This window comes from Impatiens glandulifera, chromosome 5 (assembly GCF_907164915.1).
Source record: "Impatiens glandulifera chromosome 5, dImpGla2.1, whole genome shotgun sequence".
In the NCBI taxonomy this organism is placed as follows: Eukaryota; Viridiplantae; Streptophyta; class Magnoliopsida; order Ericales; family Balsaminaceae; genus Impatiens; species Impatiens glandulifera.
Genome location: NC_061866.1, coordinates 41,324,513 through 41,338,872, shown reverse-complemented (window position 1 = coordinate 41,338,872; position 14,360 = coordinate 41,324,513).

Here is a 14,360-nt window from a genome sequence, read left to right as displayed (position 1 = left end):
TTGAAATTCTTGTTGGAGTCTTACTGGTAAATTCGTATTACCTTACCTTGCGATTTCAATTTTCACTTCATACACAGTTTATATCATTTGTTTATATCGTCTATAAATTATTTGCAATTGTAACTATATATATATTCCACCAAGGTAGCTCAGTGGTAAGAGTCGGCTTAAGAGACCAAAATGTCACGAGTTCAATTACATTTGGAAGATGATTTGACAAATTAATCGACATACTCTCAATCTATTTTCTTCATTTTTATAAATATATTTCCGTAACTTTTATAATAAACTTTTATAATAAGATGATTTTCATCTATTTCTTTATTAGACAATAATGACTTATTACATGGATTCTAAAAAAGCAGTATATGATATTTTCTTTATATTTAGATCATTCATGATCCATGACAATTTAATTTTTTTTTATCGAAGGGGTGAGTTTTGCGTCGGTTAACGTTTTTGACAACGATCTTATTATGTTCGACCTTTATCTCAAAGTATATTTGTTCTTCATATCTGAAACTATAATATTTTTTTCCAACCACAATTTTTGTTTTCATATGTGAATTCTCTCTACTAATCAATAGATGAGACTTCATGTTGTAATTTTTTTTGGGTATATTTTAAACCCAGAGAATAAAGTTTATTTTTTCTTAAAACACAATGTACACAATTGTTTTCATCCTTAATTTAAATGTGAATATATATTAATGTAAGATTGATAAGATTGTTTTATTTAAATTAATATTTAATTTAATTCTCTTCATAAATCCTTATAACTCATTTCTGATTTATCAATAAACGAAAAAATCTTAATGATTTGAATTTTTAGTTTGAGAAAGTGTCTCCTTTTTTCTTCAATTAATATTTGAGTATATGGTGTATTTTGTTTGATTCAATATATTGTTTAAAAGTCGAATCTTATTTTTCGTTCTTAATTTGTTTAGCCGGATCGTATTTTTCGTTTTTATATTTTATATTTTGATAATATTTTTAATTTTTGATGGGTAGTTTTGTTCATATCCATAAAATTATTTTGGTAAAGCTTTCTCGAGTATTTGCAGATAAATAGTCTGTTATCACTTGACCTAACATTTTTAGATATTGTTTACCAACTCATCGACAATGCGACAATGATGGCGAAAACTAAAAAATATATGATTTCCGGTAGAACCCAATTTCCGGTAGAAATTAATTAGTTAAACGCGTTTACAACATATTAATACAAATAATAAAACTATGATTAGAAGAAAAATTACAATGCCTTAAAGCATACATACAACAATCAACGTACAGATGAAAAAAAAAAATAAAAAAATCAAACTTGGATCCTTCTTCAAGTTAATAACATGGAAGAGATGGATGGAGCACCTTAAGGACATTCGTGCATGAACTCGTCCATTAATGCAGCTGTTGCGATTGCTGCGCGAGCGATGCAAATTGCATCTGATCATCAGAATAAAGAGATGACAAAAGCCAGTCTGATGATGCTTCATTTATTATTGGGAAGAATGTCAATTTTATTTATAAAGTTGGAACGAGGTGTCAAATTTATTTACAAAGTTGTAAAATTCTATTTATGTATATAAACTTGTCAAAATGTGTCAAAATTATTTAACATAACGGAATGTCTCAAACGGCGTTAAATTTTATCCACGTGGATATTTATTTTTTTATATTTTTTTAACCTATTTTTTAGGTTTCAAACAGACCTTCTTTTTCTATTTAATATATAAAATTAAATAAATAAAATTTTCCTTCTTCTACCTACCATCATCTTCATCCCCTCTCTTTCACAGCCGCCGCAACCAATCTATTCACATTCAAGAACTCAACAAATCGAATCTCAATCTCCAGAGGATGTCGCAGGCTGTTTTTGCTATTCCTTTTTTAACTAGATCATTCATAGACTTTGATATTACTGTTAGGCCTGATAATACAGATTTGTTTCGTGATCTGATCATCGAATGGACCATTTTCGATCAAACAATATAATATCTGTAATAAACCTTGTTTATCTGCGATTGAACTCTGTGATTGAGGATCTAACTAAATGAGTTTAAAAACCCTAGCTGAAGCGATCTTGGAACTAGTTTTTCCTTCACAAAGAACAATCAGAAACAATGACAAACAAGTGACATATCACATTTAACTTATCAAAATCTCAATTTTATTTTTCAAAATTCTAACCATCCGCTAAAAACTTATTGTTCTAATCCTCTAGTTGCAGGCAAATTATTCAAATGAAATCTAGAATTTCTAGTTTGATGTTTCGCATTGAATATATAACCTATTACTTTGACATCAATTGAGAAGAACATAGGGTGAAATTCAGAGAGAGAAGACAAAGTGGGTCTTAGAAATGGTGGATGAGATTTTGGAGATTAAGATTTAAATGAGAAGAATATGAATCGGGTGAAGGAGGAGAGAGAATAAAATTATTATTTATTTATTTATTAAATGTAAAGAAAAAGTCTGTTTGAATTGAAAAAAAAAGTTAAAACAAAATATAAAATAAATATCCACGTGGATAAAAAATTAACTCCGTTTAAAACATTTCGTTATGTCAAATAATTTTGACACATTTTGACAAGTTTGTATACATAAATAGAATTTTACAACTTTGTAAATAAATTTGACACCTCCCTCCAACTTTATAAATAAAATTGACATTCTTCCCATTTATTATTGTATTTGAGAAGGAGGGGACTTGAGGATTGAAATTGAGATATTGATCAATCTACATCTACCAATCACCATTAATAATGTCCCCTGCCCAGGGCAATGACGACAAATCATCAGAAATAACAGGAGGAACGCAAATAGTTTCTGACACGATGGGTAGATCATCAAGAAGTGATATTATTTCATCAGAATCAATGTCGGAATAAAAATAGATGTCGCCGACGGTGGATCGGGAGTAAAGGGTTGATAACCAACATTATTTTCTGAATTATAAAGATTCGAGAAGCTTAGTTGCTGCGATTTGAGGAACTCCATTTTGGAATCAATGATATGAAACTTTGCTGCGATTTGGTCGGAAAATATCTTTAAAGAATTTGAGGACAATCCATTAACCAACGATAAAATAGAATCTCTATTCCAAGAACAGGGCCGGGGACTTGTTCGTCGTCGAAATTGATCAGTTGTTCCTACGACTCCAACTCCAACTCCGCTTTTATTATTATTATTAAGTAATTTGGATCGATGTTCCTTGTATCGCCTGAGAATGGGTTTGAGTTGGTTAGGATTTTCCGGCCAAGTCTCAACTTCTCTTCCATCGGCCGAGAAAGATAAGATGCACACATCAACGCTACACAACGTCGATAATTCCATAGTTTTCTTATTCATGTTCTTCGACGTCGACGGACAAACTTTTATTATTTCCGATTGATCCTTCCTGTACGTACGTAGAGAGTAAATGAGCTTTATCAACTTCTTAATAGCTTTTCTAATTATCAATAAACGAGAAAATCATAATGTTTTTGAATTTTTAGTATGAGAAAGTGTCTCCTTTTTTCTTCAATTACTCATATTTGAGTATATGATGTATTTTGTTTGATTCAATATATTGTTTAGTCGAATCTTATTTTTCGTTCTTAATTTGTTTAGCCGGATCATAATTTTCGTTTTCAAGTTTTATATTTCGAATAATATTTTCAATTTTTGATGGGTAGTTTTTGTTCATATTCGTAAGATTATTTTGGTAAAGTTTTCTCGAGTATATGTAGGTAATTAGTCTGTTATCACTTGACCTAACATTTTTAGATATTGTTTACCAACTCATCAACAATGCGACAATGATGGCGAAAACTAAAAAATATATGATTTCCGGTAGAACCCAATTTCCGGTAGCAATTGATTAGTTAAACACGTTTAAAACATATTAATACAAATAATAAAACTATGATTAGAAGAAAAATTATAATGCCTTAAATAAAGCATACATACAACAATCAACGTATAGAAGAAAAAAAAAATCAAACTTGGATCCTCCTTCAAGTTAATAACATGGAAGAGATGGATAAAGCACCTTAAGGACATTCGCGCAGGAACTCGTTCATTAATGCAGAGAACTGTTGCGATTGCTGCGCGGGCGGTGCAAATTGCATCTGATCATCAGAACAAAGAGATGAAAAAAGTCAGTTTGATGATGATTCGTTTATTATTGTATTTGAGGAGGAGGTGAATTGAGGATTCAAATTGAGATATTGATTCATCTGCATCTATCAATCACCATTAATAATGTCCCTTGCCCAGAGTAATGACGGCAGATCATCAGAAACAACATGAGGAACGCAAATAGTTTCTGACACGATGGGTAGATAATTAAGAAATGATATTATTTCATCAGAATCAATGTCGGAATAAAAATGAGATGTCGCCGGCGACGAATCGAGAGTAAATGGTTGATAACCAGCATTATTTTCTAAATTATAAAGATTCGAGAAGCTTTGCTGCTGCGATTTGAGGAACTCCATTTTGGATTGATGATTTGAAGCTTTCCTACAATTTGGTCGGAAAAAATCTTTAAAGAATTTGAGTACAATCCATTAACCAACGATAAAATAGAATCTCTATTCCAAGAACAAGGCCGGGGACTTGTTCGTCGTCGTCGAAATTGATCAGTTGTTCCTACGACTCCGACTCCATCTCCGCTTATATTATTATTATTAAGTAATTTGGATCGGTTTTCCTTGAATCGCCTGAGAATGGGTTTGAGTTGGTTAGGATTTTTCGGCCAAGTCATCACTTCTCTTCCGTCGGCCGAGAAAGATAAGATGCACACATCAACGCTACACAACGTCAATAATTCCATAGTTTTCTTCTTCATGTTCTTCAACGTCAACGGACAAGCTTTCACCATTTTCGATCGATCCTTCATGTACGTACGTAGAGAGTAGAGGAGCTATATCAACTTCTTAATAGTTTTTCTGATTTATCAATAAACGAGAAAATCATAATGTTTTTGAATTTTTAGTATGAGAAAGTGTCTCCTTTTTTCTTCAATTACTCATATTTGAGTATATGGTGTATTTTGTTTGATTCAATATATTGTTTAATCGAATCTTATTTTTCGTTCTTAATTTGTTAACCGGATCATAATTTTCGTTTTTAAGTTTTATATTTCGAATAATATTTCGAGTATATGTAGGTAAATAGTCTGTTATCACTTGACCTAACATTTTTAGATATTGTTTACCAACTCATCGACAATGCGACAATGATGGCGAAAATTAAAAAATATATGATTTCCGGTAGAACCCAATTTCCGGTAGAAATTGATTAGTTAAACGCGTTTACAACATATTAATACAAATAAGAAAACTATGATTAGAAGAAAAATTACAATGCCTTAAAGTATACATACAACAATCAACGTACAAAAGGGGAAAAAAAATCAAACTTGGATCCTCATTCAAGTTAATAACATGGAAGAGATGGATGGTGCGCCTTAAGAACATTCGCACAAAAACTCGTCCATTAATGCAGAGACCTGTTGTGATTGCTGCGCGGGCGGTGCAAATTGCATCTGATCATCAAAACAAAGAGATGACAAAAGCTAGTCTGATGATGCTTAGTTTATTATTGTATTTGAGGAGGAGGGCACTTGAAGATTGAAATTGAGATATTGATCCATCTGCATCTACCAATCACCATTAATAATGTCCCCTGCCCAGGGCAATGACGACAGATCATCAGAAACAATAGGAGGAACGCAAATAGTTCTGACACGATGGGTAGATCATCAAGAAGTGATATTATTTCATTGAAATCAATGTCGGAATAAAAATGAGATGTCGTCGGCGGCGGATCGAGAGTAAAGGGTTGCTAACCAACATTATTTTCTGAATTATAAAGATTCGAGAAGTTTTGCTGTTGCGATTTGAGGAACTCCATTTTGGAATTGATGATATGAAGCTTTGCTGCGATTTGGTCGGAAAAAATCTTTAAAGAATTTGAGGACAATCCATTAACCAACGATAAAATAGAATCTCTAATCCAAGAACAGGGTCGGGGACTTGTTCGTCGTCGAAATTGATTAGTTGTTCCTACGACTCCGACTCCAACTGCGCTTATATTATTATTATTAAGTAATTTGGATTGGTTTTCCTTGTATCGCCTGAGAATGGGTTTGAGTTGTTTATGATTTTTCGGCTAAGTCTCAACTTCTCTTCCATCGGCCGAGAAAGATAAGATGCACACATCAACGCTACACAACGTCGATAAATCTATAGTTTTCTTATTCATGTTCTTCAACGTTGACGGACAAGCTTTCACTATTTCCGATTAATCCTTCATGTACGTACGTAAAGAGTAGAGGAGCTTTATCAACTTCTTAATAACTTTTCTGATTTATCAATAAACGAGAAAATCATAATGTTTTTGAATTTTTAGTATGAGAAAGTGTCTCCTTTTTTCTTCAATTACTCATATTTGAGTATATGATGTATTTTGTCTGATTCAATATATTGTTTAAAAGTCGAATCTTATTTTTCGTTCTTAATTTGTTTAGCCGGATCGTATTTTTCGTTCTTAAGTTTTATATTTTGATAATATTTTTAATTTTTGATGGGTAGTTTTTGTTCATATCCGTAAGATTATTTTGGTAAAGCTTTCTCGAGTATTTGTAGGTAAATAGTCTGTTATCACTTGACCTAACATTTTTAGATATTGTTTAACAACTCATTGACAATGCGACAATGCGACAATGATAGCGAAAACTAAAAAATATATGATTTCCGATAGCAATTGATTAGTTAAAAGCGTTTACAACATATTAATACAAATAATAAAACTATGATTAGAAGAAAAATTACAATCCTTAAAGCATACATACAGTAATCAACGTACAGAAGAAAAAAAAATCAAACTTGGATACTCTTTCAAATTAATAACATGGAAGAGATGGATGGTGCGCCTTAAAACATTCGCGCAGAAACTCGTCCATTAATGTAGAGAACTGTTGCGATTGCTGCGCGGGCGGTGCAAATTGCATCTGATCATCAGAACAAAGAGATGACAAAAGCTAGTCTGATAATGCTTCGTTTATTATTTTATTTGAGGAGGAGGGGACTTGATGATTGAAATTGAGATATTGATTCATCTACATCTGTAAATCACCATTAATAATGTCCCTTGCCTAGGGCAATGACGGCAGATCATCAGAAACAACAGGAGGAACGCAAATAATTTATGACACGATGGGTAGATCATCAAGAAGTGATATTATTTCATCAGAATTAATGTCGGAATAAAAATGAGATGTCGGCGACGGCGGATCGAGAGTAAATGGTTGATAACCAGCATTATTTTCTGAATTATAAAGATTCGAGAAGATTTGCTGCTGCGATTTGAGGAACTCCATTTTGGAATTGATGAACTGAAGCTTTGCTGCAATTTGGTCGGAAAAAATCTTTTAAAGAATTTGAGTACAATCTATTAACCAACGATAAAATAGAATCACTATTTTTTGAACAAGGCCGGGGACTTGTTCGTCGTCGAAATTGATCAGTTGTTCCTACGACTCCGACTACAACTCCGCTCTTATTATTATTATTTAAGTAATTTGGATCGGTGTTCCTTGTATCGCCTAAGAATTGGTTTGCGTTGGTTAGGATTTTTAGGCCAAGTCTCCATTTCTCTTTCGTCGGCCGAGAAAGATAAGATGAACACATCAACGCTACACAACGTCGATAATTCCATATTTTTCTTCTTCATGTTCTTCAACGTCGACGTACAAGTTTTCAACATTTTCGATCGATCATTCATGTACATACGTAGAGAGTAGAGGAGCTATATCAACTTCTTAATAGCTTTTATGATTTCTCCACTCCTCTTCCGCCGGCCAAGAAAAATAAGATGCACACATCAACGCTACACAGCGTCGATAATTTAATAGTTTTCTTCTTCATGTTCTTCAACGTCGACGGACAAGCTTCACCATTTCTGATCGATCCTTCATGTACGTACGTAGAGAGTAGATGAGCTATATCAACTTCTTAATAGCTTTTCTGATTTATCAATAAACGAGAAAATCATAATGTTTTTGTATTTTTAGTATGAGAAAGTGTCTCTTTTTTTTCAATTACTCATATTTGAGTATATGGTGTATTTTATTTGATTCAATATATTGTTTAGTCGAATCATATTTCCGTTCTTAATTTGTTTAGCCGGATCGTATTTTCGTTTTTAAGTTTTATATTTCGAATAATATTTTCAATTTTTGAGGGATAGTTTTTGTTCATATCCGTAAGATTATTTTGGTAAAGTTTTCTCGAGTATATGTAGGTAAATAGTCTGTTATCACTTGACCTAAATTTTTTAGATATTGTTTACCAACTCATCGACAATGCGATAATGATGGCGAAAACAAAAAAATATATGATTTCCGGTAGAACCCAATTTCCGGTAGCAATTGATTAGTTAAACACGTTTAAAACATATTAATACAAATAATAAAACTATGATTAGAAGAAAAATTATAATACCTTAAACATACATACAACAATCAACTTACAGAAGGAAAAAAAAAATCAAACTTGGATCCTCCTTCAACTTAATAACATGGAAGAGATGGATGGTGCGCCTTAAAAACATTCGCGCAGAAACTCGTCCATTAATGTAGAGAGCTGTTGCGATTGCTGCGCGAGCGATGCAAATTGCATCTGATCATCAGAATAAAGAGATGACAAAAGCCAGTCAGATGATGCTTCATTTATTATTGTATTTGAGGAGGAGGGGACTTGAGGATTGAAATTTAGATATTGATCCATCTGCATCTACCAATCACCATTAATAATGTCCCATGCCTAGGGCAATGACGACAAATCATCAGAAATAATAGGTGGAACGCAAATAATTTCTGACGCGATGGGTAGATCATCAAGAAGGGATATTATTTCATTAGAATCAATGTCGGAATAAAAATGAGATGTCGCTGGCGGCGAATCGAGAGTAAATGGTTGATAACCATCATTATTTTTTGAATTATAAAGATTTGAGAAGCTTTGCTGCTGCGATTTGAGGAACTCCATTTTGGAATTGATGATCTGAAGCTTTGCTGCAATATGGTCGGAAAAAAATCTTTAAAAAATTTGAGTACAATCTATTAACCAACGATAAAATAGAATCTCTATTCCAAGAACAAGGTCGAGGACTTGTTCGTCGTCGAAATTGATCAGTTGTTCCTACGACTCCGACTACAACTCCGCTCTTATTATTATTATTAAGTAATTTGGATCGGTGTTCCTTGTATCGCCTAAGAATGGGTTTGAGTTGGTTAGGATTTTTCGGCCAAGTCTCCACTTCTCTTCCGTCGGCCGAGAAAGATAAGATGCACACATCAATGCTACACAACGTCGATAATTCCATAGTTTTCTTATTCATGTTCTTCAACGTCGACGGACAAGCTTTCACCATTTTCGATCGATCCTTCATGTACGTACGTAGAGAGTAGAGGAGCTATATCAACTTCTTAATAGTTTTTCTGATTTATCAATAAACGAGAAAATCTTAATGTTTTTGAATTTTTAGTATGAGAAATTGTCTCCTTTTTTCTTCAATTACTCATATTTGAGTATATGATGTATTTTGTTTGATTCAATATATTGTTAGTCGAATCTTATTTTTCGTTCTTAATTTGTTTAGCCGGATCATATTTTTCGTTTTTAAGTTTTATATTTCGAATAATATTTTCAATTTTTGATGGGTAGTTTTTGTTCATATTCGTAAGATTATTTTGGTAAAGTTTTCTCGAGTATATGTAGATAAATAGTCTGTTATCACTTGACCTAACATTTTTAGATATTGTTTACCAACTCATCGACAATGCGACAATGATGGCGAAAACTAAAAAATATATGATTTCCGGTAAAACCCAATTTCCGGTAGCAATTGATTAGTTAAACGCGTTTACAACATATTAATACAAATAATAAAACTATGATTAGAAGAAAAATTATAATGCCTTAAAGCATACATACAACAATCAACGTACAGAAGGAAAAAAAATCAAACTTGGATCCTCCTTCAAGTTAATAACATGGAAGAGATGGATGGTGCGCCTTAAGAACATTCGCGTAGAAACTCGTCCATTAATGCAGAGAGTTGTTGCGATTGATGCGCGGGCGGTGCAAATTGCATCTGATTATCAAAACAAAGAGATGACAAAAGCTAGTATGATGATGCTTAGTTTATTATTGTATTTGAGGAGGAGGGGACTTGATGATTGAAAATGAGATATTGATTCATCTACATCTCATAATCACCATTAATAATGTCCTCTGCCAGGGCAATGACAGTAGATCATTAGAAATATTAGGTGGAACGCAAATAGTTTCTAACACGATGGGTAAATTATCAAGAAGTGATATTATTTCATCAGAATCAATGTCGGAATAAAAATGAGATGTCGTCGGCGGCGGATCGAGAGTAAAGAGTTGATAACCAGCATTATTTTCTGAATTATAAAGATTCGAGAAGCTTTGCTGCTGCGATTTGAGGAACTCCATTTTGGAATTGATGATCTGAAGTTTTGCTGCAATTTGGTTGGAAAAAATCTTTAAAGAATTTGAGTAAAATCCATTAACCAACGATAAAATAGAATCTATATTCTAAGAACAAGGTCGGGGACTTGTTCGTCGTCGAAATTGATTAGTTGTTCTTACGACTCCGACTACAACTCCGCTCTTATTATTATTATTAAGTAATTTGGACCAGTGTTCCTTTTATCGCCTGAGAATGAGTTTGAGTTGGTTAGAATTTTCCGGCTAAGTCTCAACTTCTCTTCCATCGTCCAAAAAAGATAAGATGCACACATCAACGCTACACAACGTCGATAATTCCATAGTTTTCTTATTCATGTTCTTCAACGGTCGATGGACCTGCTTTCACTATTTCCGATCGATCCTTCCTGTACGTACGTAGAGAGTAGATGAGCTTTATCAATAACGAGAAAATCATATGTTTTTGAATTTTTAGTATGAGAAAGTGTATCCTTTTTTCTTCAATTACTCATATTTGAGTATATGATGTATTTTGTTTGATTCATTATATTGTTTAGTCGAATCTTATATTTCGTTCTTAATTTGTTTAACCGGATAGTATTTTTCGTTTTTAAGTTTTATATTTCGAATAATATTTTCAATTTTTGATGGGTAGTTTTTGTTCATATCCGTAAGATTATTTTTGTAAAGTTTTCTCGAGTATATGTAGGTAAATAGTATGTTATCACTTGACCTAACATTTTTTAGATATTGTTTACCAACTCATCGACAATGATGGCGAAAACTAAAAAATATATGATTTCCGATAAAACCCAATTTCCGGTAGCAATTGATTAGTTAAACGCGTTTACAACATATTAATACAAATAATAAAACTATGATTAGAAGAAAAATCACAATGCCTTAAAACATACATACAACAATCAACGTACATAAGGAAAAAAAATCAAACTTGAATCCTCCTTCAAGTTAATAACATGGAAGATGGATGGTGCGCCTTAAAAATATTCGCGTAGAAACTCGTCCATTAATGCAGAGAACTGTTGCGATTGCTGCGCGGGCGATGCAAATTGCATCTGATCATCAGAACAAAGAGATGACAAAAGTCAGTCTAATGATGATTCGTTTATTATTGTATTTGAGGAGGAGGGGACTTGAGGATTCAAATTGAGATATTGATTCATTTGCATCTGCCAATCACCATTAATAATGTCCCTTGCACAGGGTAATGACGGCAGATCATCAGAAAAAACATGAGGAACGCAAATAGTTTTTGACACGATGGGTAGATAATCAAGAAGTGATATTATTTCATCAGAATCAATGTCGGAATAAAAATGAGATGTCACCGGCGGCGAATCGAGAGTAAATGGTTGATAACCAGCATTATTTTCTAAATTATAAAGATTCGAGAAGCTTTGCTGCTGCGATTTGAGGAACTCCATTTTGGAATTGATGATCTGAAGTTTCCTACAATTTGGTCGGAAAAAATCTTTAAAGAATTTGAGTACAATCCATTAACCAACGATAAAATAGAATCTCTATTCCAAGAACAAGGCCGGGGACTTGTTCGTCGTCGAAATTGATCAGTTGTTCCTACGACTCCGACTCCAACTCCGCTTATATTATTATTATTAAGTAATTTGGATCGATTTTCCTTGTACCGCATGAGAATGGGTTTGAGTTGGTTAGGATTTTTCGGCCAAGTCTCAACTTCTCTTCCGTCGGCCGAGAAAGATAAGATGCACACATCAACGCTACACAGCGTCGATAATTCTATAGTTTTCTTCTTCATGTTCTTCAACGTCGACGGACAAGCTTTCACCATTTTCGATCGATCCTTCATGTACGTACGTAGAGAGTAGAGGAGCTATATCAACTTCTTAATAGTTTTTCTGATTTATCAATAAACGAGAAAATCATAATGTTTTTGAATTTTTAGTATGAGAAAGTGTCTCCTTTTTTCTTCAATTATTCATATTTGAGTATATGGTGTATTTTGTTTGATTCAATATATTGTTTAATCGAATCTTATTTTTCGTTCTTAATTTGTTAACCGGATCGTAATTTTCGTTTTTAAGTTTTATATTTCGAATAATATTTTCAATTTTTGATGGGTAGTTTTTGTTCATATCCGTAAGATTATTTTGGCAAAGATTTCTCGAGTATATGTAGGTAAATAGTCTGTTATCACTTGACCTAACATTTTTAGATATTGTTTACCAACTCATCGACAATGCGACAATGATGGCGAAAACTAAAAAATATATGATTTCCGGTAGAACCCAATTTCCGGTAGCAATTGATTAGTTAAACGCGTTTACAACATATTAATACAAATAAGAAAACTATGATTAGAAGAAAAATTACAATGCCTTAAAGCATACATACAACAATCAACGTACATAAGGGAAAAAAATCAAACTTGGATCCTCATTCAAGTTAATAACATGGAAGAGTTGGATGGTGCGCCTTAAGAACATTCGCGCAAAAACTCGTCCATTAATGCAGAGACCTGTTGTGATTGTTGCGCGGGCGGTGCAAATTGCATCTGATCATCAAAACAAAGAGATGACAAAAGCTAGTTTGATGATGCTTAGTTTATTATTGTATTTGAGAAGGAGGGGACTTGAGGATTGAAATTGAGATATTGATTCATGTGCATCTGCCAATCACCATTAATAATGTCCCCTGCCCAGGGCAATGACGACAGATCATCAGAAACAACAGGAGGAACGCAAATAGTTTCTGACACGATGGGTAGAATCCATCAAGAAGTGATATTATTTCTAGAATCAATGTCGGAATAAAAATAGTTGTAAATGGTTGATAACCATCATTATTTTCTAAATTATAAAGATTCGAGAAGCTTTGCTGCTGCGATTTGAGGAACTCCATTTTGGAATTAATGATCTGAAACTTTGCTGCGATTTGGTCGAAAAAAATCTTTAAAGAATTTGAGGACAATCCATTAACCAACGATAAAATAGAATCTCTATTCCAAGAACAGGGCCGGGGACTTGTTCGTCGTCGAAATTGATCAGTTGTTCCTACGACTTCGACTACAACTCCACTCTTATTATTATTAAGTAATTTGGATCGGTGTTCCTTGTATCGCCTGAGAATGGGTTTGAGTTAGTTAGGATTTTTCGGCCAAGTCTCCACTTGTCTTCCGTCGACCGAGAAAGATAAGATGCACACATCAACGCTACACAGCGTCGATAATTCCATAGTTTTCTTTTTCATGTTCTTCAACGTCGACGGACAAGCTTTCACCATTTCCGATCGATCCTTCATGTACTTACGTGGAGAGTAGAGGAGCTATATCAACTTCATAATAGCTTTTCTTATTACGTTTATTTGCATTTAAACTAACCTAATAAATTAAACAACCCAATTAAACTAACCTAATAATAACAACATTCCAATTACTTATTTTCCCGCCATCTTAATCACGACGCGTACGACGTACGCGTTTTTTTAATGTGTTCCCCTGTATATCTAGTCAACTAAACAACCCAATTAAACTAACCTAATAATTACACCAACCCAATTAAACTAATCAGGTAATCAAACAAGATATAAATAGGGTTGAGCCCAATTCCTAACTCTAACCCATACCTAAAATATTAATTTGGGTTGGGTTGAGTTTAATTTGGGTTGCGTTGAGTTTATTTGGGTTTGGTTAGGTTAGGGTTACCCAAATTACCTAAATTTAATTTAATTCTCTCTTATTAATCTAATATAAACTAACCATCTTTCAACTTTAATATATTCTATTGATTTTTACTACGTTGATCTCAATTACAATCGAACACGTTTTTGATAAGTTTAGCAAGTTTTTGGAACATT